Genomic DNA, 21,015 nt, shown 5'->3' on the forward strand with positions numbered 1-21,015 from the left:
TGTTCAAACAGCTAGAAATTAGCACTCCTGGGGACCATTCCCAGATACATGATTACAGAAACTTTGCAAACTCTGTGTGTGTGTGTGTGTGTGTGTGTGTGTCACCAGTAGTGTCAAAATAGATGCTAGTAGCCAGAGATTTAGCTCAGTGGTTCCGTCACCTGCCTTCCAAACACAAGGTCCTGAGGTCGATTCCAAGTACCAAAAAGAAATAGATGCTAGTTGCAATACAAAAGAGAATGATAGCGTAAATATATTTTGCATACTTCAGTTTCACCTTCAAAATGCATCAGCACCAAAGCTATAATATCCAAAGCCTTCACAGACTACAGTTACCATCATGAGGTTTTCCAAGAAAAGCCAAATACTGAGAGAGAGAGATCTACGAGCACCATGAAAGTGAAGTGCAGAAAGGGCCAAGAATCCAGAGAAAGAGTTTGCAAATTTTCCTTGTGTGCCTGAACAGATAGCTACCAACAAGGAATGTTCTTCAGTACACAAAGCCACTTCCAACCTTATCAGTAAATCAAAGCTACCACCAAAAGCAAGATGTCAGATGCTGTTCCCCAGTGGGGATGCCAAATGTCCACTCTCACATTCCTGCATAAACTGAGAGCAAAAATTAGCAGTGATATACTGATTTAAAAAAAAAAAAAAGAAAGAAAGAAAGTTATAGAGCATCATGTACAGCATGATCCTAGTATTTTTAAGTACATACAATTTTATGAGCATAGAAAAATATCTGAAACAATATACAAAAATCTTTAACAATGTTTACTCAAGTGAAAGTGGGATTGAAGGGAGGACTCATGTTTACTTGGTTCATTTCGGTATTTTTTAATTTTTATAATAATTGTCTTTTTATAAACTTAAAAAACAACTTTAATATTCTCAGAATTCAACCTTGGGACTTCCTTTTGTTGTTGCTTGTTAAAAAAAAATTACATTTTCCGTTCAACTTCCATGAAATCTCTTAAGGTCAAGAATTTTTCTTCTCTGTGAAACAAAGCCTGGATACATGATCCTAGTTAAGAAGGCAAAGAAGCTGAACATCTATATTCAAAGCATGAGCCCAGCCTGGATCTTGGACCAAAGAAAAAAAATTTTTTTTTCTCTTGCTATAAAAGATATTATTAAGAAAATCTGACAAAAACCTATAAATTTAATAGCATCATAAATTTACTGATTTTGATAATTGCACTAGGGCTACATAAAAGAATATCCTAATGCTTAGCATACTCCATGATGTGTTTGTGTATAAAGAAGTATCTATTTTGTCTTCTAGTTGCTCTTAATTGGGTCAGGAAAAAAATACAGATATAAATACACACGAAGAGAGAAACGGAAAGCAAATGTGGTTAAATGTTCACATTTGAGCAATCAGGGTGGAGGCTATACAAGAATTCTTTGTACTATTCCTGCAACTTTTTCTATTAAGTCTGAAATTATTTCAAAATGAAGTTTTAGAAAATTAGGAAAAAAGGAAGGAGGGAAGGACAGTAGGGAAGGAAGGAAAATTTGCCTACTCTTCTACTCCTGTCTTTAAAAGAAGCTGTGTTAATCTCCTCTGTGCTATTTAGTTGATTTCATTCATTTACTTCACTTGTTCAGTAAAATCACATATTCAGAGGAAAAATTAAGTTATCACAAATATTTAAGACTGACTAATAAGCATACTACAAAATATTTCACAGGCAAATATTGATGACAGGAGTGATTAACCTAATTTATTAGTAGTGAAAGGATTTAAGGAATCTGGATAGCCTTAAGCTAAATCCATGCTAGGATGGAAAGAGGAACCAAGTTCACTACTAGCTCCTTCCATGTGTTTTTTTTTTTAAGTCAGAATCTTGTGATCCTGCATCTATTCTCTAGTGGAAAATTGCCCCTGGGAAGCTGCAAGAGTTCATCAAAGGCAGAGGGTCAGAATCCTCTGTCTGCTTTGGTGAGACACTGGTCATATTGCTATGCACCCCATAAATCACAAATAATAATATCCTGAGGCATCCTCTTCTGTATTAAAAGATAAGAACTCCGTTTTTGTTTCCAGAACCATTGCTCTTTTCCTGCTTCACACAGCTCCTGTAATTCAGAAGATAGACTTCATTCAAAGAATGAAAAATAGGTAAGTCTGAACCCCAGTCCCTCTCTCCATCAACTCCTCAAGCTGCCAAACGTTATCTGCCTTGTAAGTAGCTTGGCTCCCCTCTAACAAGATAAATTTCTCTCCTAAAACAGGTTTGTACTTAAGTTTTCACCACCAACGGTGTTAGCACCACCCTGAGAAAAGTGTGTATTGATATAAGAAGCCCAAATATAGACTTTATAGAGTGCAGATAGAACTCATCTTTGAAGAAAACAGGCACATAGCATGTGTAAAAATGGACCTTAGCCATAAAATGATTAGGAGACATTCCCTGTGAATCCCGGGAAATGGAGAGGCAGGCAGAACTCCAAAGTCATCATTAAACTAGAAATGGCTCCAGAGGACTTATGCAGGCACCATTCTCCTGGACTAAGCCCTTATGCTGTGTGTGGGCCATAGATCTGAAGGTGCGGCATCATCAGGGAGCATGTCGGAAATGTGTCTCAGTCCCCCAGGGTAGCAAGACCCCCAGGATATGTGTATACACATTATTGGAGTTTGGCAAACACTGAACTACTAGAAATAATGCAATACCCAGCCTGATCCTAGGAAAAGCAGGAAGGAAAATATACACATGAAAACACTGTTCCACAGCAAACAGAACCTCAGAAGAGTTCTAATCTAGCCTGAAAGATCCTCAGACTGGCACTCAAAACTCCACTATTTCATCCACACAACCCACCAATTCTTCCAACCCTTCCCTGGGTTTTGGATCCAGGGCCAGCATGCACCTTAAGTAAAGAGCCAAGGCTTAGTTACCTAAGGGCTGGCAACTCAGAAAGGTGTCCAGGTGCAAATAAAACTAGAACTACAACATAACCCAGCAATCCCACCACCAGATGTGTATCCAGAGAAAATAAATCAGTATATCAAAGAGACATGCATATTCCTGCATTTACTGCAGCACTATTCATGGTAGCCAGGGTTACAGGATCAACCTAAATATCCATTTATGGATGAATGGATAAATAAAACATGGGAGATATATATGTATGTATAATAGAATTCAGCCTTAAAAGAAAGAAATCCTATTATTTGCAACAGCATAAACGAACTCAGAGGACATTGTGCTAAGTGAAATAAGCCAGACACAGAAAGACAAATGCCACATGAATTCATTTACATTTGGAATTTTTAAAAGTCGAACTCATAGAAGTAGAGAGATATCTGCACTTACCTGTTTACCTCAGCACTATTCACAGTAGCTAAGTTATGGAATCAGTCTACCTGAAATTTTATATTATTTGACCTGTATCTCTCCAATAGGCTGATTTCAGTTCCCTTAGCTATATGCCCAGTGATGGAATCACTGAATCATATGCTAGCCGTATTTCTGTCATTTGAGGAACCTCCATACTGTTTTCCATAATTTCCACTCCCACCAACAGTGTAAATAGTTCCCTTTTCTCTGCATCCTCACCAGAATTTACTATTTTTTTGTCTTTTTGTTAATAACATTCTAATTAAGGATGAAGGGCCGAGGATTTAGCTCAGTGGTTCCACCGCCTGCCTCGCAAGCACAAGGTCCCAAGTTCGATCCCTGGTACCAAAAAAAAAGGATGAATGTTATCTCATTGGGGTTTTGATGTGCATTTTCCTGAAGATCGTTGAGCATTTTTTCTACATAATTGTTGATTTGTGTATCTTCCTTTGAGAATCCTCTATTCAGTCCATTTTCCTGCTCATTAATCAAATCATTTGTTGTTGCTGGTGGTGATTCTTTGTTTGCTTGCTTTTAGGTTGAGTTCCTTACATAATCCAGAAATTAATCCCTGTTGAATGCATAGTTTACAAATATTTTTTCCCATTCTGTTGGTTGTCTTTCCACTCTGTTGCTTCCTTTGCAGTACAGAAGCTTTTTAGTTTCACTGCCTTGTTGAAAATCAGTTGGCTGTAAACATGTGGATATATTTCTAGGTTCTCTGTCCTGTTTCCACTGTCCATGCGTTAGTTTGTTATGCCACAACTGTGCTGTTTTGATGACTATGGCTTTATAGTATGTTTTGAGTTCAGATATTATCTCTGATTTTGTTCTTTTCACCCAGGATTGCTCTGACTATTCAAGATTTTGTTGTTGTTGTTGTTTTGTTTTTTGTTTTTTGTGGTTTTTTTGGCTAGTGGGGTTTTTGTGGTTCATGTATTAAATTCTTGAAAATTAATAGGATAATTATGTTTTTGTGACAGGGTCTTGCTATGTGGTTCAGGCTGGCCTTGAACTCACTATGTAGCCCAGGCTGGCCTCAATCCTCCTTGCTGCAATCCTCCTGCCTCAGCCTCCTGTGTGCTAGGATTACAGGCATACACCACCATGCCTGACAAATAGGATACTAGATTTTAAAGGTTCCCACACATGATAAATGTGAAGTTGTGAAAAATGTGTATGTGTTAATTATCCCAGTTAAACCAGTCCAATAAATAGATATTTCCAAAATAGTTTACACACAATACATATATATAATTTTTGTCTTTTTCTTTCTTTTTTGCAGTACTAGGGGTTGAACCCAGGGCCTTCACACTGAGCTACAGCCTCAGTCCTTTTTTCATTTTTTTATTTTGAGGCAGGGTCTTGCTAACCACTAAGATGTCAAGATTGGGCTCCAACCTATGATACTCTCGCCTTAGCCTCCCAGAGTGCTGGGATTATAGGTATGTGCCTCCATGCCTGGTTAAACATTTTTTAAATTAAAATAATAAGAAGAAAGGCAATCAAATCTCTGGGCTAGACTTTAAGCCTGAGCATGACTGCACACTCTATAATATATGGTTCTTCAGTTTCCAAATCTCACCAGACTATAGGATGAGGTGAAAATTCTATTCCTGTTTCACCTCTCTCTGCTCACACAAGGCCCAGTCCCTGAAGAGCTTCACGAAGTAGAGACCACAATGAATTCTGCCCGTTAAATAATGTGTCACCCGGGCATTGTGTTGCAGTTGCATGGCATATGGTGGGTGCCCAGCAAATCTCTTAAATGGATGGTGAAGTTTGCCCCAGGGAAGTCAGTTCTGCTACACAGAATACCTATTAGGCACCACTGTTGTTGTTTCTGTAGCAAAGGTCTGAATGTGTCTCATATGCCACCCTTATTGAGCACAGCTGTCATTTCCACGGGCCAGAACCAGGTCTACCAAATGCTACCATATCCCACTGTGGAATGAGGTCCCCGCTGAGCTCTGCTTCTCTTGTTTTATCCAGTTTTCTATTTTTCTCTGGCCAAGAGATATAAAAGCTGCACTGACTGTGCTACATTACCTTACACAGCAGTGATGAAATCACTACCAGCTTTAACTTCAGGTTCACCTTCTTTTAAGACTCAGGAGTGGACCACAGGCAGGCTGGAGAAAGAGATGCCATGCAGAACTGAGAATCCTGCCTTCCCTTTGAAGCTTAAGGTTGAGTTTTCATGCTATCCTCTTCTTCCCATTGAAGTGAGTTCTCTACTAGGATGTCCTTTATGCAGTTAAACATGTCAGAAGCCCTTCTCTTTACCCTACCTCTCCAGTTTGGTAGAGTTTTCTGAAGCCCAGGAGTAGACACAGCTTAGATTCTATGTGGGATCTCCAGCTATCTTTACAATTGAGTTTAAGACTACATTTTCATCTTTGTGGAAAATCACAGTCAACGTGAACAAAGCAGTTTGGGGAGGTGGGCAACTGAACAGGATAACCATTATGGAGAAGATGATCGTATCCAATTTTAAACCAAGTGAACAGATAGCTGAGGATATAAAGTAGAACCACACCACAATTCTACTCTCACTCCCTTGCCTCATCCAAATCTACCAGTACACATTTCTCTCAGTCTAACACAGCCTAAATGAGTAGATGAAGGAGAGGATAAAGGAGGCAGCAGACACTCGGTAGAGGGAGAAAGACAAGGCCAGTGCATGTGTTGGAAGTCTCACCAAGAGCAGGTTGATGGTTTATGTTTTGTCTCTACCTCAATGCCATCCTTTCTATTCCAAAAGTTTACCATCAAATAGGCTGAGGAGTCTATTACAGGGCATCTCCAGGACAAGAATGTGTCACTGCATTCCCTTCACAGAGGATGTTGTGGGTTGAATGTTGACCTTCAAAAAGATATGGCCAATTCCTGGGTACCTCTAAGGTGACCTTATTTAGAAAAAGGACCTTTTCAGATGTAATTAAGGTTCTTTAGATGCAATCATTCTGACTAACCAGGTAGACCCTAAATCTAGTAACAAGTGTCCCTGTAAGAGTCAAAGAGAAGACAGAGGCACCATGGAGAGGCCAGGAGGGATTCACTCCAGAATCCTTAAGACTGCATGTTGTCCTACCAACACACCTCAATGTCAGCCTTCTGCTCCCCAGATCCGAGGTCATACATTTCTATGGTTTCAAGTCACCAGGTTTGTGGTCATTTGTTATAGCAGCCCTAGGAAACTAACACTGAGGGGTCCCATGTGTAGAACCAACTTTGTCCTTAAATTGCTTTGTCATATAACTCTGCTATTTTTAAATGTCTGGGAGAGTAAGGAGGAATAATTTCCATTTATTGAGTGATGACAATGTATTGGGCCCTGCATGAAGCACTGTCCAAACATCATCAGTTCACTGAAAGCTTGTAATGACTGTGGAAAGGGAATGTCATCAGCCCCATTTTATATTAAAAATCAGAAGCTTTGCCCAAAATCAGGCAGCAAGTAAATGTTTGAGTTAGGATCCTATTCTACATTCTGAGTTCTGTGTTCTTTCTCCTATACCACAACTATACAGAAACTAAGATTTTTAATCCTCATTTCTTAAAAGGTTTTTTTTTAAGCCAATTCCACTCTGACTCCATTTCCATAAGAAACTAAATTCTGTCCAGAGTAGGACAACTAGTATTGCCAAGCAGAAATGATCCAAGACTTGTTATAGGAAATGGGGAGGAAATGTGTGAAACATCATGGGATCTTTGTCTGACAGCCTTCTAGGAGCCTCTAGTGGTCCACCAGGTCAAAATCTCCCCAGTGTACACATTTCCCTTAAAGCACTGGCGTGAACCATGGCATGAGGAGAAAGTGACGTTCACAAGAACCTGCCTGTTTTGTTTAAACAGTTTGCTCTCAAATGGAGTCAAAATAGGTCCCAGTTCTTCCTTGGAAGCCACACAAAAGAAGTCCAAACCTCTTTGCTACAATAGCCTTTCAGGAATTGAAGACAATAAGCAGGACAGAGACAGAGTAGAAATTTCCCTTCAATCACTAACTAGGCTCAGTCTTGATCTCCTCCTTACATGACATGATTTCCAATCCCCTTTCCATGCCAGTTCATCCACCAGACTCACACTAATCCAATTTTGTGGACACCCCACCTTGTGTCACAGTTTCAGCTGTGGTGTGGCCAAGGACAAGTCATTCTCTCCCTTTAGCACACCACTTCTCTCTCTTTGCATCTCAGTTGTCACCCCAGGCTCTCACACTCAAGCTGCTCCAAAATGTCATCCCTCTCCCCAAGGGCAGTTCTGCCGAGAACTCCACAAATGCATTAACTCTCCAGAGTGTTTCACCAACCCACTCACCCACCTGCTCCGAAGTGGCACTGTGATCCATCAAGTCAGCTTCATGTTCCACGGCCCACTCAGTACAGGGGAAAATTAATGACACTGACTATTCCCGCTACAGAAGCGACTCAACTAGACAGCGGCCTTCACGACAACAGGGAGGGCGCACTTCACTTTGAGTCATCTGCAGGAAAACAGAGGGAGAAATAGTATGTGTATGAAGGCCATTTGCCTAACGGCCATAGCAGGCCCTTCGTCCAACTGACCTAAGTACAAACTAGGATGATGCTCATCATTTGACACTTAATAAGCACTTCACAAACACCGAAGACAGTGAGGAAAGAAATACTTGACTTAAAATCTCAGCCCAGCCCCTGTGGTTAGTGGGTGGGGACTCCCAAAGCCAAGCCCGTCTGAAGGGACACAGTGCGAGGACCAAGGGAGGGAAGACTGGCACACTCCCCGCTCCCACTCCTCCCTCTTCCTCTCCCCACCATTCCCACCCCTCACTCTTGTTCCAAGACAAAACCAAACTCACCCATGGGTCTTTTCTGCTCCATGTACAGCCGCCGGGTCCCGCCTGTGCCCATCTCGGCTTCACAAGGAAATGGCCTCTCTCTACCCCTCATCTCTCACGTCCCTAGCCCTCCACAGAGTTGCACACCCGTAACCATTTACAGTTTGCCCCACCACCAGCACTTTTACATGGGGACAGCATGGAGAGATGCGGAACTTGGGCCTTGGGGAGACTGCTTTAGAGCACTGGTTTCCTACATGTCTTCCAGAGAGACCAGGTATCTCTGGGCCAAAGGGAAAGCCCTCGGGACCGGCTTCAGGCCCTCCCACGTCTTTCTTTCCCATATAAGAATTCTATGCAAGGTTTAAAAAAGAAACAATACTTTTCCTCACAAAAAAAAAAAAAAAAAAAAAAAAAAGCAGTATCACCACAGGAAGTAGAGAGTACAGCAAAACCTTCTTCTCCTCTCTTACCCTATGACCAGGAGACACATACACAAAATGGGTGCCTTCCCTGCCTTGCCTTGAAAGAGAAACAGCTAACAAAAGCCTCTGTTGTAAAAAGCCATCAATGGGGCTGGGGATTTAGCTCAGTGGTTCCGCCGCCTGCCTGGAAAATGCAAGGTCCCGAGTTTGATCCCCAGTACCAAAGGAAAAAAAAAGTCATCAATGGGCAGAATGTTTCCCGCTTCCGCTTCTCCCTGGTCGTGGAGTGAGACAACGTCAGGCAGCTCCAGATCCTCTGGTCCAGCCCTTCATTATTCAGATGTGAAGATGCAACCACCGAGGTTACTGGCTTACTTTAGCAACCAAGAAGTTTCTCATACACAACTTGTGTTGACAGAATAAAATGTTTACACAAGTAATTTGTTAACCTATATCCAGTTCATTCCAGAAAAGAATTCAGGTGATTTTCTAAGAGACATAAAACAAAGAAAAAATAACACTTCAGCAGAGTAAAAAAAAGAAAAAAAATGGATGTGATTGGCGCTTTCCTTGTCGTAAACTCAAGCTCCACAGATTTGCCTCGTGCTGCCTCGAGACTCAGAAAATTTACATTCACTGCATTTTTCTAGGCTGTTCTAAATTTGAGTGATGAACAGTTTCCTTCTTCGAACTTTAAGTAACTAGAGAGATGCCAATGAACACTTGCAGGCAAAGAGGCTTCTTTGTGGATGAGTTTGTATTTGGATGGGTCCTGCCTTGATTTCACTAAAATCTATTTGTTCTTCCCTAAGACCAAAGCCTTTCTGCTTACATTGGCTATAAAAAAAAATAAAAAAAATAAAAATAAAAAAAAAACACAGAACCAAGTGAGGACTCAGAGCAGGCCCAGCAGAGGGCCTAAAGGGTCATGCAGGTGGCTAGGTATTCGGGTTTGTTTGATCACTGTACGAAAATATCTTGGAGGAAAAGGCCACAGGCTCACTTCTCAGAGATTTTCCCATGAGCACCTGCAAAAGAATCGCTGGGAACTTGTTAGAAATGCAGACTCTCCAACGCTACCCCAGACCCACTGAATCAGAACCTGCATTTTAACAAGATGCCGAGTTAATTTGAATGCACACTGAAGTTTGAGAAGCAGTACTCAACAGTGCCCTGAACTCCAAGGTACAGATGTTTCAAATGCAGACATAGAAAAACTGAACAACACCTGGACCATACAATTCCCAGCAACAAGGGGGCGGAGGTCTGTTTTTGTTTATTTCTGGAGGCTTTTGTTGCTGTCCTCATTGATCTTCCGTGAAAATATCAAATGAGTTAAGTGGGGAAAAGGTGCTTTTGGAGCCAATTTGTTTAGTCATACTTTGGCACACACTGACAAAGATATTCACCCCCAGGGGGCATAATTGTTCTTGAGAAGTGACTTTGTTGTAGAGAAAACTTTTGTTTCCAGAGGCACCAGCTACACAGCACGGAATGGAATAGAAATATGGCGATTATACAGTTCATTTCCTTGCTGTACACAGCCAGACAGACCAATCCAGGTAGCACGGGCCATAAAAAAAACATTCCAAGGTGCCGGAATTCTCCAGGTTCACTGCGAACATTGTTCAAATGAACTGGATCGCGGCCAACCCTGCACTTCATTATGTGCTTGAAACACACTGCAAGGAGACCCAGCACCAGATGTGAGGAGAGGACGGGCGGGTGCGGGTGACCCTTGGCCCCAGACAACATCTGACAAGGGATGACATTAGGCTTTGGCAGAGCTTGGCTGCATGGTCTGCAAAGTGGTTATCACACGGAAGGCAGGCGGCCTGCCAACATACAGACACAGGGACCAACCAAAGGATAATTGCTATAAATTCCAAACAGGGAAAGACAGAGGTGTCAGCAGAACACTGCCTGGCTGGGTAGCAGCTCACATCGGACTACAGGGAAGAGTCCAACACGAAAGGGAAGATTTTTTTGAAAAGGCCAAATTTGTTCCAACAAGGTATGGCAGGCCAGCTGGAAGACATGTCAGTCAAGTACGAGGCTTTCTGCTCAGAGGTATTTCTGTCACTTGGACATAACAGTTTCTCAAAACTGAATTTAAGGGAAAATTAGAGCTAGATTTCCTCCAGGCATGGAATATGTTCTGATTGCAATTCAGGAACCAGTAGATTAAATCGTCTGGTCCGTGTCCTGGTGCCTTGCACTGATTGGGGATGGGAGTGGCCAAGGTATCAACAGCACCGCTTTTGGACTACAGTACTCCCAGAAGTTCCTGAAACTGTATAAAAATGTTTGCATGCGTTTAAATATTTTTTCTAGGAAGAGAAACCATTGCTTTTATCAGATTCACAAATTGATCCAAAATCCCCAAAAGTTGACAGTTCCAGTTACCTGAAACAGCTATGAAGAATAAAGAAATGAGTATCTCTCAAATACCCTCTGCCAGACCTTGTATTTTGTGATAACATTTTAGATCTCCTAAAAACACTAGCGGTACCATCCCCACTTTACAGTTTAAAAAAAGCAAGGCTAAAAGTGAACACATAGCCCTACTAGCTAAACACACAAAAGAACTGTAAGACCTAGAATGTAAACTAGGCCTACCTAGAGCAGAAATCCACCTTTTGTCTCTGATACTGGGACACTTCCTGGGAATGTTGGGAGGTTTGGGGGGGGGGGGGGGCAGGTTGCAGGATTAGTGAAGGAAGACAGCAGGGAGGACCAAAGTGACATTGTAGCTGGCTCTTGAAGAATGGGCTGATCCTGGGCACCAGTGGCAGGAGAAAGGGCATTCTAGGTGGAAGGGGCAAGGCCAGAAGAGGCAGAGCAATGATAAAGGATAAGAGGCTAACAGAGGACACCACACTCCTCCTATTGACTGAGAAGCTTCATACAGACTGGAGAGCCAAGTAACAGACTAAGTGCATCCCAGGATTAAACTTCCAGGCCATTTAGTCTTAAATTTCCTGTTACCCAGCCCCAGTCCAACCAGAGAATAACCTCTCCTGGAAGAGACCCTGACATACAGCACAGGAGCCACTTAATGCCCAATATTGATTCAAACAAGTGCATTTTGTTAATTTCTAATTCATTTCAAGCAGAGAGAGCAGGTCGGGAGGAAGCCAAGAGCTTACCCAGGGCTCAGGGGTCCAGATAGCCACACGTAGCCTCCCTGGGAAGGAAAAGATCATCCGTTCAGTGTGCAGGGTTTAATGCATCTCCAGTCCCCCAAGACTGCTCCTGTCTCAACATAAATAATATCCCGAGGCTAAAATATTCCATGTACACCACAATACATTTAATCAGGCTTTTAGGCCCACGTTGACTACATAAGAGGATCCTGCTGCCTTCTGAAATAGAAAAGCCACTCAGTAAAGGAAATGTTAGCCTAGAATCCCATGTAATTGAATTGTGGTTTTAAGTCCTATGATTAACAGACAGCAAAGACCCTTCCCAGTGCTCTGACTCGCCCTCCTCACCCTGAGGAGACACCTAGAGACCCATCACCACCAGGCAGCACTTTTCAGCTCTGATGTTATTTTTAATAGTTAATTCTTTTGTAAAGGAGCCATGTGGGAGGCTGAGGTAGAAAGATCACAAGTTTAAGATGAGCCTGGACAATTTAGCAATTGAGCAAGACCCTGTCTCAAAATACAAAATAAAAGGCTGGGGATGTAGCTCTGTGTGAAGACCTAGTTCAATCCCTAGCACCACACAAATGAAAACATAAAGGAGTGAGCCATTTACAAGTCATTATTATTGCTCAGGTAATAACTCCAAGGAATCTTCTCATTGGCTCACAAATGAATTAAGTCTGTTTCTGGCCAACCCAATTCAGGATTCCTGGGTGGGAATTTTTGAGATTTTTGTTTCCGACAAGTAAAGGGCACCAAAAAAAACTTTTTAAGGCACATGACATTGCCCTTGTTTCGGTACATCATAAGTTCTTCGAGGGCAATAAGAGATTGTTTGCCTGGTTGATTTAAAATTTCTTAAGTCCTTACCATTTTCACAGACCATAGAAATAAATCTATCAATATACTTCATTATAAGAAAAACTTACTGCTCTCTTTAGGAAGGACAAAGCAGCCTTCTCTTTGATACATCACACTGATTAACAATTTGAAAGAGCTGCTCCTGTTAGAGAAAGAAAACACAAGTAAAAAATACTGCACTCTGTTCCATAAAACTGGAAGGAGAAACTCCTCTCCATGAAATAACAAGGTGGTAAGCAACAGAGGAGCTGTAAGAGAAGGGGCCGGAACTCATCACCCCTGAAAATATTTCACTTTCAAAGCACACTACATCAAAAATTGTATCTAACGATAAGACTTCATGCTTAATATTTCCCAACCCATGGTTTCGACTGGAATGGATGTGCTGCATAAGGAAATCTAAAAATAAAAATTTTTAAACACGCACCAAAGAAAAAAAAGGCAGACAAATTTCTAACACAGTCACTGTCAAGACCAGCAAATCTGTGCTTATAAATGCATTCCTGGCGCCCATCAGTGAGTCACCTGAAAGCACTGTCCTCGGGCAGAGGGAGACGACAGGAGGAAGGGGCTGCAGTGCCTCACCTCGGAAACAGCTGCCATGGACCATGACCGGGAAGCACCAGTGACTTCCGCCCAGACCACTGGCGCTTAGCTTTGGCAGCTTGTTAACCATGCAGTAGGGGTGCTGTTTCGTAAACACATCTAATTTGGTTTTAAATTTTAACCCATAAAGTCATTACTAAAGGACTCCAGGCCGCTGAAATGATGACCCAACTGCTTCCAAAGCAGATAGGGAGGCAGGCACTGGAGCCAGTCAGGGTTCTCTCTGCTCAGCTCCCATCTTTGCCTCCCGTATTCCTTCCTCCTTCTCACCAAGATACCGATTTTTTCATTTCCTCATACATGTTCTTTCACTTATGCCAAAATTTTCTGTGAACTTCTTTGCTTTCTGCTGACTCTATATTCCAATCACTGCCTCCTCCTCCTCCCTTCCAATTTAATCTGTTTCTACATAAACTTTGCTCTTTAACAAAAAGACCAGGCATTGGTCGAATGTGGGGGGGGGGGGGTCTTAAGAGCCCCTGTCAGCCCCAGATTTTTTTTTTTTTTTTGAGACAATGTCTCCTAAGTCACTAAGTTGCCCAAGCTGGAATCAAACTTGTTATCTTCCTGTCTTGGCCTCCCAGCACAGGGGGAGAGGGCCTGCTGTCAGGAAACATAACTGACTGACAAATGGACTGACCGACTGGCTAGGCTAGAAGCTTCGTATCTCTTGCCCTCCTCCAGGTACTGATTCTCATAGGTAATTAACCAGAAGAGAAGAGGGTTTTTTTCCAAAGGAGAGAACAACAAAAAAAGGAATCTTTCAAATCATGTCCTACCTTATAAAAATTGGTTTAACAAACCATGTAGCAGATCCAGTTCTAAGGGAAGTGTAAATTTTACCACTCGCCTGCTCCCCACAACAACCCATGCAGGATATTAATGATTTTCTCCACCTCCCAGAAGACTGCAGCACAGGAAGTCAGGTCACTGGCTCAGAGCCACACAACTGTTGAGTGGCTGTCATAATGTCCATGCAGATGCTGTCGTGCAGCCTTAGAGTCCATGCTTTTAATCATCCCCCAGGTGCTTCCAGTTTGATGGATCACATCTTTGTGTAACAGAGAGGGAAATCTGCATTCATTTTTGTATGCATTCTATCACTATTAAAGCCAACGGCTTTTTTTTTCCCTCTATATCAGGGAAAACAAATGACTAATTTATCAGTAAATCGATTATTACCTTCTCTACCCTCTTGGGCATTTATCCTGTTTTATTTACCCTATGTAAAAATTCAATATAGCACAAAACTCATGTTTCCAGTCCCCCACTATCAATACATGTGCTCATGTGTTCTGCACACGTACTACAGATATTCCAGACCCACCTCTCAGGCCTCCTCCACCGTATTCCCTTTGCTGGTCCAGATACACAGTCACTTCTGGTTCCCTTTGCAAAAGCAGCTTTTTCTTTTCCCCTGGTGCTGGGTACTGCACCAGGGCCTCGTGCATGCTGGGCAAGTGCATGCAGTGGAGCTACATTCCCACCTCCCAGAAGGCAGCTTCTTACAGAATCATCCTCAGGGACGCTGCCAGACTTCACAGCAAGGTTTAATATAGCATCCCCAGCCCACCCCAAGCCAAGGGTATAGCGCCCTGCAGCACCCAGCACAGGGACCTGAGCAGCTTCCATAGAAAAGAACATGTGTTTATCTAGAAATTTTCCCTGTTCGGTGCTACTCTGCGATTTTCCACCTTCCTTTGATCCCAAGTCAAAGTGAACAAAATAAACCCTGGGTAATGTGGGAAAGCCAGAAGAGAGATTCCATTCTTTTCCATGGCAATAAGAACATCTTCTCGTTCTGCAGGGCTGGTGTTTTTAGTAAACTTTCTTCCAAAGTATGCTTCGCTTTAGGATTTTAAAACCCAAAGGACCCAGGATTTTTCCTCTTGCAAAAATGGATGGTTCTGCTTTTCATTTAAGGTGCAGTTTAGAAAGAAGCAGCCTGTGAAACCAATTAACTAATTGGAAATCACTTAATGACTGTGGCAGCATTTTGGATTTCTGGCGTTGGTTCACAGCAGTCAAGAGAAATTGCTTTCCAATATTATGATAAGGTAAGCTGTGGAGGTCTCACGGGGGGGGCGGTGGAGGCTGCTGGGAGAAACAATCAGCTCTAAAATGCCCACCAAAATAATGGAGAGATTATAACATGGAGCTCAGTGATTGTAAAGTAAGCACAACATAAAAATCCAAAGATGTGTGGTGATCTGCTGAGAACAAATGTGCAGCCATAGTTCCTTGCAATGATTTTTGAGAGCTCACAATCTTTGCATAGACATTACGCTGTTGAAATTGCTCTCACAGAGAGAGAGGCACCCGTGTTTGGAAAGAGAGGTGACATCAGGAGAAGGGAAAAATAATAGAGCAAATGCTCCTGCTAGAACAATTGTCCAATTAATTGTTTTTGTATGAATATAGTCATTGTTCACATTAGGGAAATAATCTAGCTAATTGCTCAAGAGTTAACAGAGCCAGGAAAAATAAATTACCCCAACACAATGTTTTATCCATTTGCCATTTGTTTGCTTCAAGGTAGTGAATCCTCTTTACATATTTCTAAAGAGTATATTTCATTAGGGCCGAAATCATCATGTACAAAACAGTATCAGAAATCTCTAGTATATCTAAATCCTTTTTACTTTACTGTCAAAGAGAAGCACAGGGATATGTGTAGGGCAAAGGTGATTTAAAATTGCTTTGAGGTGGACAGTTGGCTCGCTCTTGGCAGTTTCTCTCTCTTTGCCTTAGTTTATTCAGCTGTAAAATGGCCCATTTGAAGAAATAGGTACAGTATTCAAATGTTCGTTGGATTTTGCAAACATAAAGCTGGGGCGCTACAAGATGCTTTCAGCATTCATGATTGTTCACCTTTTCTTCTCCACTGGTACACCAACTGCAGGTAACAAAGACTGCTCTGGAGATGTTGCTATTGTTTTCCAACATGAAAGAAATTCTATATATGCACTTGTCACTCCACAGCCTGCATTTAGGGCTTCCCTGGACCCCAGCTTTATTAAATCAGAAATAATGAGCAATTCAGATGCCTCCACTGAGTGCTGCCTTCGATGCTGGCTTTGTACCCAGCAATTACCCAAAAGATCAAAGGATGGAAGCCGTTCCCTTCCCAGGTAGCAGCGTAAATAAAGATGAGTACCACTGACGTATGAGTAAATCACGATGCCAAGCACAAGCCCACCCAGCAATGGAGCCACATTAGCCCTTTCTTCTCACCTGCCTCAGATACCAGGTGCTCACTCAGGGCAGCCTTTGCTTTGGAAAGCCCCAGAAGTCCTTCACAATTAAAAATATCCAGAGCAAAAAGCACAACAATAAAACCATAATAAGCTGGTAATTCTTCCTTTAAAACAAAGCTTTGTTCTGAGCTGGGAAGAGATGAGGTATGTTTAAACCATTTCCTTTCTTGGGCTGAATTCCAGAAAGTGACATCTTACTAATATCAAGATTATATCAGGACAACGAGGCTTGTTGTCAATAAAATGATTTTTAATGACCAATAAAGATGATCAACAGGCAAAACAGAACACTGAACCTCATGAGATAGTGAGGGGCCCCCATGTCAAAAGTTTCCCAGTGTGAGCTGGACCAACTCATGAAATAAGAAGGGAATATTTTAGTCTTCTTAAGAAAAGAAAAACTTCCAACATGGCAAAGGAGAAAATGCTTCAAATTAATCTTTCAGACTGATTCGGAACATTGTCCAGGACACCACACCTGAAGGAAACTGTGTGATTCGATGGATAGCATTCCTGAGACGGCCTGCCCCACGCAGAACCCCAGGCACACTGACCCCAAGGCGAGGCCACACGGGCTGGATGCCACCTCTGCAGAAACGTTTGCAAAGCTCTGCACTCTGAAGCTTAAATGTCCCTGCTTAACGAGCAGGGAGCAATTTGGTCCACTGTGCAAAGACAAGACCAAGGCCAAAGTCTAACAATAGCTCCCCTCTCTCCAAGTCCTTGAATTAGTAAATGTTATTATGAAAAAGAAAACACACTTTTATCTAGATTGTTACTTCTTTCCCTCTGCTGTCTTCTGTGGCTTTGCCTATAAGCTCACAGTTTGCAGTTAAATTGGACAATTACCAAGAGAGAAGTGCATAATTAATGAACAGTCACTGTATATGTTTGGGAAACTGTGACCCAATCATTGAACAGATAGCTGAACCACTAAAATAAATGACTTGTTCCACTCATTACCTGATCAGAATTTGTTTAGAAGTTCCTTGGTGCCCTATCAAAATTCTAATCAGTTCTATTTAAATTACATTTTTTGCACTGCATTGTTACAAATGCTAATTTATGCCTAGAATGGAACAGCTTTATTTCTTACCTCCTGAAGAAGTGGATGAATAAAAACATACTTCTACAGGGCATAGAAGATTATCAAGGGTTCAATGACTATTGGATTTTGCACTTGCCAAAACACATCCTGCAACTCTGAGCTGAAGCTTTAGGAGACAGCGAGGACGTTCAAATCCTCCCACAACAAAGCTGTCCCCGTGAGGAGGCAGACACTGTCACAGCAGCATCTGCAACCACCACCATGGCTGTCTGTCATTGGGGACAGGGGCAGTTATTGTGGTAGGAAAAGGAGGGAAAATTCTTACTGCTTGGTGCAAAGAATGTGAAAAGCAGATGGCGATTTCAGAGTCTCTAGGCAACTTTCTTGCACAGAGGAGAATTTCTCCAAGCCTGACATCCCATTTGTTTTTGCTGATGGAGTCCATCTCCACCAGCCTGCAGGAGGTGATAGGCATCGGAGGGTAACACCACATCTTTTTTGCTGTTAGTTTGGTCTCCAAACTTAGCACCAGAGTGTGGCTCCAAGCAACTGGGGCAGCCCCACCCGAGGGAAGACGGAGCACCAAGGCCAGGCCACTCGCAGTCCAGCAGTGGCCCAGACAGTCCCCGAGTCATTTGGGATCTGAAGAGACAGAAGATCAAGGATGGTGTTTAGAAATCTCCTACTGCCGCCACAAAAGTCCTACTTTGAGAAGTGCTTCATACAAAGTGATGCTCCCCACCCCTCTGGGCTCAGGGTCTGCCGTTATGCAGGGTGGAGTGGGAGGAAGCACATTCACAATTCATTGCTAGAATTTTTTTATAAGCTGAGGAATTACCTTGAGAGGATTGAATTTCCAAGTGCAAGTCAGCAGCAGCTGGGAGGCTGGGGCCACCTCAATCATCCTCACCAGCTGGTCTCTGGCGGAGAGGGGCGAGCCAAGGCCGGATCAGGCTGGCTTTAGGGCTGCGTGGCCAGAGGGGTAGAAAACACAGGTTCACACAGGCTTTTAACCTCGATTAAGCAGTGCGATGTGGCTGAGGTTTAAAACAAGGCTGGAACATTTTCTCGCTTATTATCACCTTGATAACCTGTTCTTGTAGCTGAGAAGAAGTGTCGTGAAGAGGGGGGCCAGATGGGGGCACAGGGAGGAAGCAGCAGCCAGAGCACTGAGCTTGAGAGGACTAGCTGCCATTCGCCTGTTATCTGAGTGCGGTTGGGAAGAGAGCAAGGACGTTAGCTCTCTAAATATTTCTACTTTCAAAACCGTTTTCCAGACTACATGGCTAATCACTGCCTGGGGAAGGAAAGGAAAGTATAGTTTTCATTTGTTTTCTGGGAAACTTATTCAGCACAGTTTGAAATTTCCCTATGAAATACCTAAGCAGTGGTGATGTTTTTACAAGATGGAAGGGTAAGGAAGAGGGAGTAGAGGTGGGAGAAGTAAGGGAGAATCTAAGAATAGCTCACTCAGGTCATCGTGAGAGAAAGAGAGCACCTCTGTCCTTCCAGCACAAAGTGGCTGCAAGGCTCCTGCCCATAGGAGTGATCCACAGACAAAAAGCAACATAGGACCCCCTCCCCACAGGCCTCCCTGACCCACGGCTGAAATAATCCTGAAAGAAGTCTTAAGAGAAATTACCTTTTACTGTGATGTTTCTCAATCTTGTTTAAACTGTAATAATAATTGATTTTGAGTCTCTCATAAAAATCTCTCCTTTTCCTCAAAAGCTCTTTGAACTAAAGCCGAAGTTTTCTGATAAAAACATGGTTCACAACCTTCGCTGCTGTTCCTACCACCAGATGACTGTGATGCCCACCCGTCTCCTGTCTTGAGAAACTTTAGACTAGAAATCAAAACTCCTAGATAATATTTCAGGCCAAATCTTTAGATCACTTGCTTTTGAGCTCTAAAATTTCACTTTTCTAATCTTAAAAAACAATTAAGTCACCAGGGAATATGTGTTACATATTGTATTTATTACCAAATTTTCACAGATGGTCATGCTTGGTCACTTGTGCTTATCTTCTTATTGTCACTGCAAGAATTGCACATTAACAGAGTGGTCCCAGTTTTCTTGACTCTATGAAGAATAAATGAGGGGGGAATGTTGCTCATACTACAGATACAAGGCGGTCAAATGAGAAGACGTATTCCATCTGTGAATCAGTTTAGCCTCTACCTATATCTGTTATTAAAAATGCTGAATCATTTTTATAATGAAGCCCAATGATGACACAGCAGTAGACACCTCATTCCAGATTAAAACTGGTAATTAGTCAATATTACAAACTCCTTTTCCCCTTCTCCTTCAGTCTTGTTATTTAGAAGACAAAATAGGCCATGCCTGTTTAACTTGAAGATGACACAAATCTGGGGAAGATGGTTAATAATTTAGATTCCGCAAGACTCAAAATTCTTGCCTAGAAAAAGAAAGTTCCTACCTAGCCAGAGCAATGAGAGAAATTCAACATGAGATATTACAAAAATAATCACAGCCCTGAACTTAGGTTCAAAAAAAACCATTTCAGGTACATTACATTTTACCAGAAATCATCGGAAAAATCAGAGGGGTTCTCACTTTGCTATAAAATCAGTACAGGCCAATGTGGTATGACTAATCAAAATGCTAATTAAATTTCAGATGACAGTAGTAAGCAGCTAGTCCAAAGTGGAGAGGTAACAGCTCTGCTGTAGAGTGGTAAGACATCATATCACTCGGGGAGAAAAGTTAATACAATCTCTTTTGTCAACTGTGTGAGTTTGAACAAGTCATGTGATTTGAGCCTTAGTGTTCTCATCTGAAAATGGAAGTAACAACAGCTGACAACCATATTCCCATAGAATTGTAAAATCAAATGAGTCAGATTCTATAACAGTGTTTTGAAAATCATAAAGTGCCACTGTACTGGACATCTGCTGTTTGTTACTGAACAACCATCCGCCTCTTTCTGGCAAATGCTGTCTGTCCTATCCTCCTAGGAACCCCTTCTCCATTCTTTATCATGGGCCTGCCCTCATCCACCAAGGACACCGGCCATTAAGATTGGACACACAACCATGATACAGCCAGGGAGACCTGGGGAAACTATGCCAGGACTTCTGAGAGAAAGAGACACTCTCTCCCCAGCTGTATTTGTTCAAATACAAAGTTGAAGTCTTACAATGGCATCTTACGACCTAGGGAGAAGTCCACCTGAAGATGAAACTGACTCAATAAATAAGGTGGAAATGGAGGATAAGGATGCCCTGGTATCCTTATTAGACTGGATCAGGCCCTTGCCCGGCTGAAGTCCACACTCCTTTAGACCAATCTGTATTCCATGCGTACGGATCACCTTTTGAGTCAGTTTGAGTGTGGTTCTTATGTCACTTTCAACATGAAGAGCCTTACAAATGTACATTTTTTCTAATGTCTTGAAAAACCCAGTTATTCAAATTTAAGGAAAGAATGAATGAGTTTCAAACGGAGATTAGAGAGAGGTAGAGAGAGGGAATCAAA

At 42.2% G+C, this 21,015-nt stretch overlaps 1 long non-coding RNA gene across 3 annotated transcripts in view; it reads right to left on the reverse strand.

The window, feature by feature from the left end:
• The window catches only part of LOC110343962 (uncharacterized), a 39,350-nt gene extending 18,872 nt beyond the window's left edge, over positions 1–20,478 (reverse strand). The window contains exons 1-5 of one of the 3 annotated variants that reach the window (XR_015443920.1): positions 18,351–20,478; positions 12,670–18,154; positions 11,741–11,778; positions 8,188–9,080; positions 7,672–7,833 (exon numbers count right to left, since the gene is read on the reverse strand). This is a non-coding gene — a long non-coding RNA (uncharacterized LOC110343962). Of the gene's footprint in view, positions 1–7,671; positions 7,834–8,187; positions 11,779–12,669; positions 18,155–18,350 lie in introns of all 3 variants that reach the window. The other 2 variants (XR_015443921.1, XR_015443919.1) reach the window with 2 other exon arrangements.
• Between the last annotated feature and the right edge of the window lie 537 nt (positions 20,479–21,015).

Source organism: Heterocephalus glaber, unplaced genomic scaffold, assembly GCF_053883595.1.
Source record: "Heterocephalus glaber isolate CG9 unplaced genomic scaffold, H.glaber_assembly_v1.0 deba00001586, whole genome shotgun sequence".
NCBI classification, from domain to species: Eukaryota; Metazoa; Chordata; class Mammalia; order Rodentia; family Bathyergidae; genus Heterocephalus; species Heterocephalus glaber.